At 36.3% G+C, this 12,104-nt stretch overlaps 1 pseudogene; it reads left to right on the top strand.

The window, feature by feature from the left end:
• Nucleotides 1-1,293: 1,293 nt before the first annotated feature.
• LOC116423609 overlaps nt 1,294-12,104 on the top strand; it is a 30,831-nt pseudogene continuing 20,020 nt past the window's right edge.

The raw sequence follows: 12,104 nt of genomic DNA, 5'->3' as shown, positions 1-12,104 counted from the left end.
TAGTGACACACGGTAACATGGACTGCCAGCTTTTGCTAAAGGCATAAAAAAGAGAGCCTGACTGCTATCGTGAGGCCGTGCAAATAGATCTCTAAGGAAAACGACTTCGGCGAAAAGCGCGCACAGAGGACGCACATGCGTACTGAGATTTGGTCCCCTACTAACTCGGGAGTCAACTTGAGGGGCTTTTTGTCTGACTCTCAGATTGTACGGGCCTTAAAGCAGCGTGTGGGTACTTAAGTGAGGGGTGGGGAACAGCTCCTATTATCGCTTCCGATTGGAGCAGGGAAGGAAGGGAAGGGATGATGCATGCGGATTGGCTGAGTTGGTAACAGCTTGGGAGGAGAGAGAGGAGGCTGTGAGAGTCAGTTTCGGAATCTACAGATTCTCATCTGCCTTGGTCAGTGGACACTGTTGTTTAACATTCTCCTCGTTGTCTTCCCCGACTTATGGGTGTTCCGGAAGGCCGGGGGCCTTGGGCCAGAGATAATCACAGGGCAGGGGGACGCCAACGTCCACATGTCCGGTGAGACTGGGAGCGAGAGGCGACCCGCTATCCGGCGGCCTTTTGGTCCTGAGTGAGAGTTACAGCTCCCCTGGACCCCTGGTCTGCCAACTGGCCCTATTTTCTTCAGCTCTTCCTGCTTGCAGAACACGGTGGGCTGTGGGGAGGAACACAGCCCTATCCCTGCCTTATAGGAACGTACGCTCTGGTAGCCCACTAAGCTATGGATAACCAACTGCACTATGTATAATTCCATTTTGGAGGTAGAAAACTGAAGTTTGATAGGGGGAAAATCTTTGTGTTCTGGAGGAAACTCCAGGGAGAGAAGGAGTGTCTTTTGAAATGGGTATTTAAATGATGGGTAGAAATTTTTGAGATCAAAAGGAAGATATTCAGCCCGAGGGGATCTAAGGAGGAGAATTTCAAAAAGGAAAAACAAAAACCTTTCAAATGGAAACAGTAGTTTATACAGACACGCCCTTCACCCTTCCCACCCCTTTGGGCGGCTGTCTGGACATTAAAATCATTATTAGGTGTTTTTTTTTTGAGACTTGTCACTGAATTCCTCCTCCCTCTTGGGAAGCAGAGTTTCGGAAACTCTTTGCAGGAGCAAAAAAACATCAACTAAAAGAAATGTTTCGCAAAATACCTAGCATGTAGTAAGAGCTCAGCAAATACTTCTAGACAAGTTTACTCTTAATTGTTACATGTTACACAAACGTTTTTCTTTAGTTCCATTCATAATCCCTCTCCAAAAGGAAAATGCAGCTTGTTGAAGGAAGGGAAACATGCCAGGTGTTGGAGGGGAGCACTCTTTGCAAAGGCTGCAGTTTTTATAAGATCAAGTTACATCAGATTAGCTGGTAAGAGGTTGTCAACCCAAACGATCAAAAGTAAAATTGTCTTGCTCCTTCCACTACAATCCAACTAAACAACATGTTAAAGGGATGATTGTTTTGCCCAGCCTTAGTTCTTTTAGACTGGCTTTAGACAAGAGAAAATAACCAACTCTTATGTGGGTTTATTTTTTTTTTTATAACCAGCAACTTTGCTAAAGTTGTGGATTATTTCTAATAACTTTTTAGTAGAATCTCTGGGGTTCTCTAAGTATACCATCATGTCATCGGCAAAGAGTGATAATTTGGTTTCCTCATTGCCTATTCTTATTCCTTTAATCTCTTTCTCAGCTCTTATTGCTATAGCTAGCTTTTCTAATACAATATTAAATAGTAATGGTGATAGTGGGCAACCTTATTTCAATCCAGATCTTATTGGGAATGGTCGCAGTTTGTCTCCATTACATATGATGCTTACTGATGGTTTTAAATAGATGCTGCTGATTATTTTAAGGAAAAGTCCATTTATTCCTATACTCTCAAGTGTTTTTAATAGGAATGGATGTTGGATTTTATCAAATGCTTTTTCTGCATCTATTGAGATGATCATATGGTTTTTGTTAATTTGGTTATTAACATGGCCAATTATATTGATAGTTTTCCTAATATTGAACCAGCCCTGCATTCCTGGTATAAATCCTACTTGATCATAGTGTATTATCTTGGAGATGATTTTCTGTAGTCTTTTTGCTAATATCTTATTTAAGATTTTAGCATCAATATTCATTAGGGAGATTGGTCTATAATTTTCTTTCTCTGTTTTCAGCCTACCTGGTTTAGGTATCAGTACCATGTCTGTGTCATAGAAGGAATTTGGTAGGACTCCTTCATTCCCTATTTTATCAAATAATTTATATAGCATTGGGGCCAATTGTTCTTTAAATGTTTGGTAAAATTCACATGTAAATCCATCTGGTCCTGGGGATTTTTTCTTAGGGAGTTGTTTAATTGCCTGTTCTATTTCTTTTTCTGAAATGGGACTATTCAAGCAATTTACTTCCTCCTCTGTTAGTCTGGGAAGTCTATATTTTTGGAGGTAGTCATCCATTTCACTTAGGTTATCAAATTTATTGGCATAAAGTTGAGCAAAATAACTCCTTATTATTTCTCTAATTTCCTCTTCATTGGTGGAAAGTTCTCCCTTTTCATTTTTAAGACTACTAAGAAAATAAACAACTCTTAAACCACCATGGCATTGCTGAATGACTTGTTTGTTGGGGAGGATTCACAGCATTGATGGACAAGTTCAGTCTGACCTTCGATGCAAAGTACAATATGGACAAGTGTATCTTCAGTTGTTTGTTACATTGGTAACATTGTGAAGCTGAGTATCCACTCTAGGGTGGGTGGGAGGGTTCAAGAGGTTGAAAGGATTTGAAGATAAACCCCACTTTTTTGGAAAGACAATTGCCACCCTTGGTTTCTTGAAAGCCTCACCAAACTAGCCAGATTCTGACAGATAACTTTTCTAATTAGGGCTACAATGAAAAGCATGTCTTCCTTTTTGGTCCTTGGTTTATTCAACTGTAATGTATATTAGATGAGGTGATCTAGTTCAGCTGTGATACAACCTTGACTCTACAATATACTTTAAATGGTTAAGGTCTTGACACTGAAAAATTACATTATAATGAAACATAACAATGAAAAATTATTGTTAAAATATGGATTTTTGCTATTTTTTTTCTTACTATCCCCAGGTCCTATGCCTCAAAACCCATTATCTATAGACTCTGGCATGATGTATCAACCAATATTAAGTACATCAGTATGTTAGAAAAATAATATATAGAGGAAAACTACCTTAGAGCCCTTGGTTCACCAAATAGTGATCAATCTGGCATATATTTTTGTGTCCAATACCATGTCATTTCTCCCACATCATTTTTTGGTATTTATATTGTTGAGGGATAGACCACATGTTGAGGTCTAGATTTGGGGTACCTAAATGAAATTAGGGTTTAGTTAAGGTCTAGTGGCAGGTTTGGGGTACACGCAATCAGAGTTCTCCTGCAACCCCCTTAGATTCGGGACAAGGATACGGTGGTATATGAGGTCTAGTAGTGGCGCGGAATTCCCAATAAAAGCATTTATTGGCCCGGAGAGCTAGATTGATAAAAGAGGTTTATTATTGAGTTTAGACATAGGAGACAGGTGAAGGTAGAGATAAGGAGGGCACTGGACAGAGGGTCCAGTGGACAGAGGGTCCTCACATGACTGGCATGATTGGAATCTCTGCAAAGAGGGGTTCCCAGTGTGGCTCTTTTAAGTCGGAGACTTAGCTCGAGGGGCTTTGGGGTGTAGCCCCAAAGTTGGCTCAGATCCAGGTGGGGCTGGGACAGGTCCAGATCTTCTATTGGAATTCAAAGGGACCAGGATTTGTGAGTCAAAGGATAATGGGGGGTTGGGAATCAAAGACTGGAATCTTTCCCATATCAATATCATCTCCTTTGCTGACTGCCTGGCTTTCTTCAAGACTCAGTTCAGATCTCTTGCTATGTGGCATCTATTCCAGGAATTTAATTGGAAAGTGGAATAATATGCCATACTCCTGTTAGGAGCTAGCATTACTAGACCTGCTTTTTCTGATTAAGAAATTTAGGGTTGAGATAAAAAATAAGAAGTATAATTTGCATGATATTAGATACTTTTGGTCCTTTTATGGGAGGACACAACCTAGAGGGGAAACATTCTTTCCATAGCATTTGCATACTGGTTTTTGTTATTATCAGTTAAACTCCTAACTACAGCGCAAATTTCTTCTCCATTTTCCTCCTCCTTTGGTCTCAGAAGTGCTCTGCTTTGGAGGAGATATCCTGAACATCATGGGTATTTCTTGATTACATCATACATTTGAAGGGACTCAAATAATATTATATCAAGTATAATTTGGCTTTCAAAAGGAAAACCCTATCCAAATTATGCCTACTTAAATTTTATTTTTTTCCTCTATAGAATTTAAAATTATTTAGAAATCATGCACAGGAGCCCTAGAAATATATTTAGAAAACTGACTGGAGATTTGGCTAGAAATAGTAACAAGTGAAAAATTGTAGTTTTCAAATTGAGATGTAATGCCAAAGAAATTGAGGCAGAGTAGAGGTTGGAGAGCAATTTAATTATTAATTTATTGGAGAGTAAATCAATGTCAATCCTGTAAATGTAAATGTAAATCCAATGTAAATCCAGAGTAAATCCTGGATAGGACTCTTGTCTCAAAGTATCCAGCTCTGAGTATTGTTACATGAAGACCTTTTATAGAATAACAAGATCAATGACATAATTGGAAGAGGTACCTGGATAGGGATACTCTATTGGGGGAGATACTTAGAATAACATAATGGAGGGAGGTACTAGAGAGGTTCAAACACTAAAGGAGTGTTTATAGCTTAAAGATACAAGACCTTTATCTCATCAAATATTTAAGAGGGAATGATTATAGCCTGGGGTTTGGGGGCAATAACAAGCTCAGTCAGTCAACAGTATTTATTGAATGCCCACTATGTGCAGAATTCTGCTTTGGGGAAAATATGGGGAAAAAGAGAGAAAAGGTAACTGTTTGGTTATAAGCTGCATCTAAGTTTGGTCTTGGTAAACTTTTGATTTTATGACAGATCCTTCTTTATATCATTTAACTGTTTAGAAAACCCCAAAACTTCTTTTTGTTTCAATATTCAACTCTTCTCCACACCCACTGAATTCCTATTTCATTTTTAAGGTTACCTTTTCTAAGCTTATTTACACAACAGAAATGAATTACCCTGAGTGATAAAAGCCTTTTCTAGGTTCTGATGCTTAGTTATGCTTTACTTCTTTAGGTTCTCATTGATAGCTCTTCACTCAGATATTTTTCAAAATACTATTGGGTTTTCAGTGTTATAGTATCAAAATTTTTTTTATTATAGCTTTTTATTTACAAGATATATGCATGGGTAATTTTTCAGCATTGACAATTGCAAAATCTTTTGTTATAATTTTTCCCCTCCTTCCCCCCACCCCCTCCCCTTACCTGGTGGCAGGTAGACCAATACATGTTAAATATGTTAAAGTATATGTTAAATACATGTATTCATATCCATAGTTGTTTTGCTGTACAAGAAGGATTGGACTTATCAAAATAATTTAAACATATGTTGAATGACAGATTTAATTCCACCAGAAGAAAAGGACTGTTTCCTCATAGGAAGGTTTTAAAATAAGGGAAAACATGAACTACTAGAGTAGGGAGATGCTGAGCAAAGTGAAATAGAGAGAAAAATTTTACCAAGTGAGAAAAGCTTATTTTTTTCTTAACAACTTGCCATCTGTTACCGTGAGGCCTAGATTCTACTACTGTCTTCACCAATAATTTACAGAGCAAGTTGCTTCTTTTGAACAGCATTTTCTAACTAGTTTCATTAACATTACTTGAAATCTATGTATCTTACGGGGTCATTGTGAGAATTTAATAATATCATATAAGTGAAAAAAATTTCAAAGGCATATTGATGTAAGGAATTGTTCGAATTGTTGTTATTATTAGTACAATTCTTGGTATATAGTAAGCACTTAATAAAAGTTTATACATCTACTTTTTCTCTTTATCCCCAGATAAATGTAAAACAATTGTTAACATTTGTTTTTAAAACTTTGAGTTCCATATTCTTTCCCTTTTCCCCTATGCCCTGCCATTGAGAAGGCACATCTGTAGCTATACAAAACATTTCCATAAAAGTCATGTTGGAAAAAAAAAACAGATCTCTTCCCTACCCCCCCAAAAAAAAGACCTCAAGAGAAATAACATTTTTAAAAAGTGTCCTTCAATCTGTATTTAGATAAGAATCAGTTCTTTCTCTGAGTATGGATAGCATTTTTCATCTTAAGTCCTTCATAGTTGTCTTGGATCATCGTTATTGCTGAGAATAGCAAACTCATTCATAGCTGATCAACAACATTACTCTTACTTTTTTATACAGTACATTTCACTTGAGCTCATGGAACACTTTCTAGTTTTTTTCTGAGAATATTTTGTTGAATTCCCCGCCCACCTACCTCCGTTCTGTTCTCTCTCTCCTGTCTCTTCTGTTTCCCCTCAAAAATGTTTTGCTGCTGACTACCCCTCCTCCAATATGCCCTCTCTTTTATCTCCCTCCTCCCTTCTCATACCCCTTTTCCCTCCTACTTCCCTGTAGGATAAGATTGATTTCTATACCCATATTGAGTGTGCATGTTACTAACCCATTGAACCAATTTTTTTTTTTTAGATTTTTTTTTTATTTTTGTTATTTAATAGCCTTTTATTTACAGGATATATGCATGGGTAACTTTACAGCATTAACAATTGCCAAACCTCTTGTTCCAATTTTTCACCTCTTACCCCCCCACCCCCTCCCCTAGATGGCAGGATGACCAGTAGATGTTAAATATATTAAAATATAAATTAGATACACAATAAGTATACATGACCAAAACGTTATTTTGCTGTACAAAAAGAATCAGACTCTGAAATATTGTAAAATTAGCTTGTGAAGGAAATCAAAAATGCAGGTGTGCATAAATATAGGGATTGGGAATTCAATGTAATGGTTTTTAGTCATCTCCCAGAGTTCTTTTTCTGGGCATAGCTGGTTCAGTTCATTACTGCTCCATTGGAAATGATTTGGTTGATCTCGTTGCTGAGGATGGCCTGGTCCATCAGAACTGGTCATCATATAGTATTGTTGTTGAAGTATATAATGATCTCCTGGTCCTGCTCATTTCACTCAGCATCAGTTCGTGTAAGTCTCTCCAGGCCTTTCTGAAATCATCCTGTTGGTCATTTCTTACAGAACAGTAATATTCCATAATATTCATATACCACAATTTATTCAGCCATTCTCCAACTGATGGACATCCATTCAGTTTCCAGTTTCTAGCCACTACAAAAAGGGCTGCCACAAACATTCGTGCACATACAGGTCCCTTTCCCTTCTTTATAATCTCTTTGGGATATAATCCCAGTAGTAACACTGCTGGATCAAAGGGTATGCACAGTTTGATAACTTTTTGAGCATAGTTCCAAACTACTCTCCAAAATGGTTGGATTCGTTCACAACTCCACCAACAATGCATCAATGTCCCAGTTTTCCCGCATCCCCTCCAACAATCATCATTATTTTTTCCTGTCATCTTAGCCAATCTGACAGGTGTGTAGTGGTATCTTAGAGTTGTCTTAATTTGCATTTCTCTGATTAATAATGACTTGGAGCATCTTTTCATATGACTAGAAATAGTTTCAATTTCTTCATCTGAGAATTGTCTGTTCATATCCTTTGACCATTTTTCAATTGGAGAATGGCTTGATTTTTTATAAATTAGAGTTAATTCTCTATATATTTTGGAAATGAGGCCTTTATCAGAACCTTTGACTGTAAAAATATTTTCCCAGTTTATTGCTTCCCTTCTAATCTTGTCTGCATTAGTTTTGTTTGTACAAAAACTTTTCAGTTTGGTATAATCGAAATTTTCTATTTTGTGATCAGTAATGATCTCTAGTTCTGCTTTGGTCATAAAGACCTTCCCCTTCCACAGGTCTGAGAGGTAAACTATCCTATGTTCCTCTAATTTATTAATAATTTCATTCTTTATGCCTAGGTCATGAACCCATTTTGACCTTATCTTGGTGTACGGCGTTAAGTATGGATCAATGCCTAGTTTCTGCCATATTAGTTTCCAATTTTCCCAGCAATTTTTATCAAACAGTAAGTTCTTATCCCAAAAGCTGGGATCTTTGGGTTTGTCAAAGACTAGGTTGCTATATTTGTTGACTGTTTTATCCCTTGAACCTAATCTATTCCACTGATCAACTAATCTATTCCTTAGCCAATACCAAATAGTTTTGGTAACTGCTGCTCTATAATATAATTTTAGATCTGGTACAGCTAAGCCACCATCATTTGATTTTTTTTTCATTAATTCCCTTGAAATTCTTGACCTTTTGTTTTTCCATATGAACTTTGTTGTTATTTTTTCTAGGTCATTAAAATAGTTTTTTGGGAGTCTGATTGGTATAGCGCTAAATAAATAGATTAGTTTAGGTAATATTGTCATCTTTATTATATTTGCTCGCCCTATCCAAGAGCATTTAATATTTTTCCAATTGGTTAGATCAGACTTAATTTGTGTGAAAAGTGGTCTGTAATTTTGCTCATAAAGTTTCTGATTTTCCCTTGGCAGATAGATTCCTAAATATTTTATATTATCAGTATACTTTAAATGGAATTTCTCTTTGTAACTCTGACTGTTGGATTTTGTTAGTGATATATAAGAATGCTGATGACTTATGTTGATTTATTTTATAACCAGCAACTTTGCTAAAGTTGTGGATTATTTCTAATAACTTTTTAGCAGAATCTCTGGGGTTCTCTAAGTATACCATCATGTCATCGGCAAAGAGTGATAATTTGGTTTCCTCATTGCCTATTCTTATTCCTTTAATCTCTTTCTCAGCTCTTATTGCTAAAGCTAGCATTTCTAATACAATATTAAATAGTAACGGTGATAGTGGGCAACCTTGTTTCACTCCAGATCTTATTGGGAATGGTTGCAGTTTGTCTCCATTACATATGATGCTTACTGATGGTTTTAAATAGATGCTGCTGATTATTTTAAGGAAAAGTCCATTTATTCCTATACTCTCAAGTGTTTTTAATAGGAATGGATGTTGGATTTTATCAAATGCTTTTTCTGCATCTATTGAGATGATCATATGGTTTTTGTTAATTTGGTTATTACATTGAACCAATTTTAAGGAGAGTTAAGATTCACTCACTTTCCTTTCCCTCCTCTTCTTTCCCTCCACTGTAAAAGCTTCTTTGTTATAAGCCAGAACTTGAAACAAGGTGTTACCTCAATAGAATTGATAGAAACAATGCTTGTGTTTACATCTTTGAGAGTTCACACATTGGAGTTCATAAGTTTGGAGGTTCACAAAATTAACTTTGTAACTTTGTGAATTTACCCCTCCCACAATCCCACTCTCTCAGAGGAGGAGTCAACCTTTGAGTTTACACCTCTAAAAGCACATAAAAAGGAGCTGAGTCAGTGGAGTCAGTCACTTGAGGAGATTGACAAACTAGAGACTGGAGTGGGGCAGAATGAAAGATTCAGAGGAGCAGAACCAAGATTGAGATTGAGAACTGGAGTTTCAGAGAGAGCTGCAAGATCTCTTAGAACCAAGGAGGGATAGAGGCCTCTAAGAAAGCTAACCGGGCTATTTTGGAAAAGACAATAAAAGATTGGATTTTAATCCCTGGCTGCGTTTGAGGTGATTATTACTTTGAACAGAAACTAAGGCTGCCTCCAGAAACTCCCCAAGAAATCTGCTCCCAGAGAACAATTATATTTTAGAAACAAAAGAACACCACATTTAATCTTGCCTCTTTTATGACAATTTATGCCGTTCCACCTCTCCCTTTCTCCCAGCACATTCCTCTCTCATCTCTTCATATTCCACTTAAATCTGTGCCCTCTATTTGTATATACTTCTTCTAACTGCCCTAATAATGAGAAAGTTCTTATGAATTACAAGTGTAGTCCTCCCATGTAGGAATATACATTCACTTTTTGAAATAATTCTTATTGCTCCCACTAACAATAGGCCACATTTACATAGTACTCTACAGATAACGTTATACTTTTCATATACATTTTCTTATTATTGTCATCTGTAGAATTCCAAGATCCTAATAGTATTATATTTTTCTGTTACAAATATTTTAAATATGCGTTTAAATCTAATTCCCACCAATGGAAGAGAAGGATCGTTTCCTCATTAAAGAATTTGACTTCTCTAAGATTGCAATTCAGGATTTTCAGAATCTTGTCAGAGGCATCCAGGTGACACAGTACATTATGTCCTGAGCCTGGTGTTAAGAAGACCTGAGTTTAACTATGATTTCAATCTGTGTGACTCTGAGGAAGTCACTTAATCTCTGCCTGCCTCAGTTTCCTGAACTATAAAATGACGGTGATAATAATATCTCTTACAAGATTATTGTAAGGATATTTGTAAAATGCTTAGTCCAGTGCTTGACATATAATAGATATTTAATAATGCTTCTTCATTTCTCTTAAATTCATTATTCCTTTTACTTTTTTAACTAGAATTTAAGCTGAAATGTAGTTCTGTTTTTGTTTCTCCAGAATGTTGATTATAGGATTCTGTCCATAGTGAAACATAATTATATCATATTGATTGATTTACTAAACTGAGTTAATTATCAATTATCAGTCTGTTCAGTAGATAATTCTATTTATTCTTTTAAAACCCCACCAGAAGTCAATAGGGAATGTTTACCCCAAGTCATATAACAAATTCTAAGATCTCAGGTCCCATTTAGCTTTTATAAAGATTTTTATTTTCATAAATAATAACTCTTGAGTGGAGATACATCCATGTCTGTTGTTTTGTTCTCCTAGACTTGTTTCTATTGATCTCACCAATGGCTGGTGTTTTGTGGAGTTAATGATGCACTAGCCAAGCATGACTATACAGGTATAGTTGGGCTTTGTGGCTAATGGGATGGGGTCATTAACTCTTTCTCTTGCTGTCTCCTGACACAGCTATTGGCCCAAAGGTGAGCCTTGTGGCTAAAATGGTGACAACTTATCCAGAGCTGGTATCTTGTGATGAGGTAACATATCTACAATCCATGTCATCTAATAATAGTTTTAAGAAGCTTCCAGAGAAAAAAATGAAAAATATCACCAACTCAGGGAAGATCTATGAATACCTTGGGCACAGGTCATATTGTAAGTGCTATCTGTGAGTGTCATATGTGAGTACCATGTCTAAATACTATTCATAAATTTCAATTCATATTCTTTCCCCTCTAAATCAGAATATGAGAATAATAAATATTAAATCAAATGATAGAATTTGTATTATAGTTATTCTGGTGGAGTAGAAATATTCAGAGGACACAGAGAGAAATAACATTATCTGAGATCTGTGACTTTAATGAAACAAATATAAGGAATTTTTTCATCTTCCTATTCTGAGAAAAACAGTGAATAGGGAAAAAGCATTATTGTCTCCTACTCTTGACCCCAGTTTTTGCCATCCCCTTAACTTACCAGATCGTGAAGAGAAAATAACTCTCAACTTTTTAACTCTCTAGTATAGGGTTCTGGAAACTCTTGGGTTCTCAACAGATACCTGATGAGGATGATGACATCATTCCATTTACTTTCTTCCCTTTTCCAGGCTATCTGGGAAGAGACATTTGGCCATAAATAGATCTGGACATCACCTTTTCTTAGCTAAGCGTGGAGAGCTATAGTGTTCACACCAAATCTTGTGTGTGTGTGTGTGTGTGTGTGTGTGTGTGTATGTGTGTGTGTGTGTGTGTGTGTACATGTGCATGTACATAAAAGAAACTCTTCAGTTTGGCTAAGTGTGAGAAAAAAATGAAGGAAAATAATTTATATAATTCTAAATTTGAAGTCAACAATAAAACAATGTTTTTGGCTAATTTATGTTAATCTAGAAAGGCCGTCCCATTTTTTCTTTTCCACGTTGACAGTGAAGACACCAAATTTAGCCCTGTCATCTATCAAAAGAACAAATTTAAAAGTCAGAGTGTGTGTGAGTAATAAAATGTAGCTCATAATTATCTTATAAACTAACTTAGGATAAAATATTTGGGAAGCAATAATTCTCATCTCCTACACAATGAATAGTT

The sequence above is a fragment of the Sarcophilus harrisii genome, chromosome 4 (genome assembly GCF_902635505.1).
Source record: "Sarcophilus harrisii chromosome 4, mSarHar1.11, whole genome shotgun sequence".
NCBI classification, from domain to species: domain Eukaryota; kingdom Metazoa; phylum Chordata; class Mammalia; order Dasyuromorphia; family Dasyuridae; genus Sarcophilus; species Sarcophilus harrisii.
Note: the sequence above shows the minus strand (reverse complement) of the source record. Positions and strands in the feature narration are given on the sequence as shown.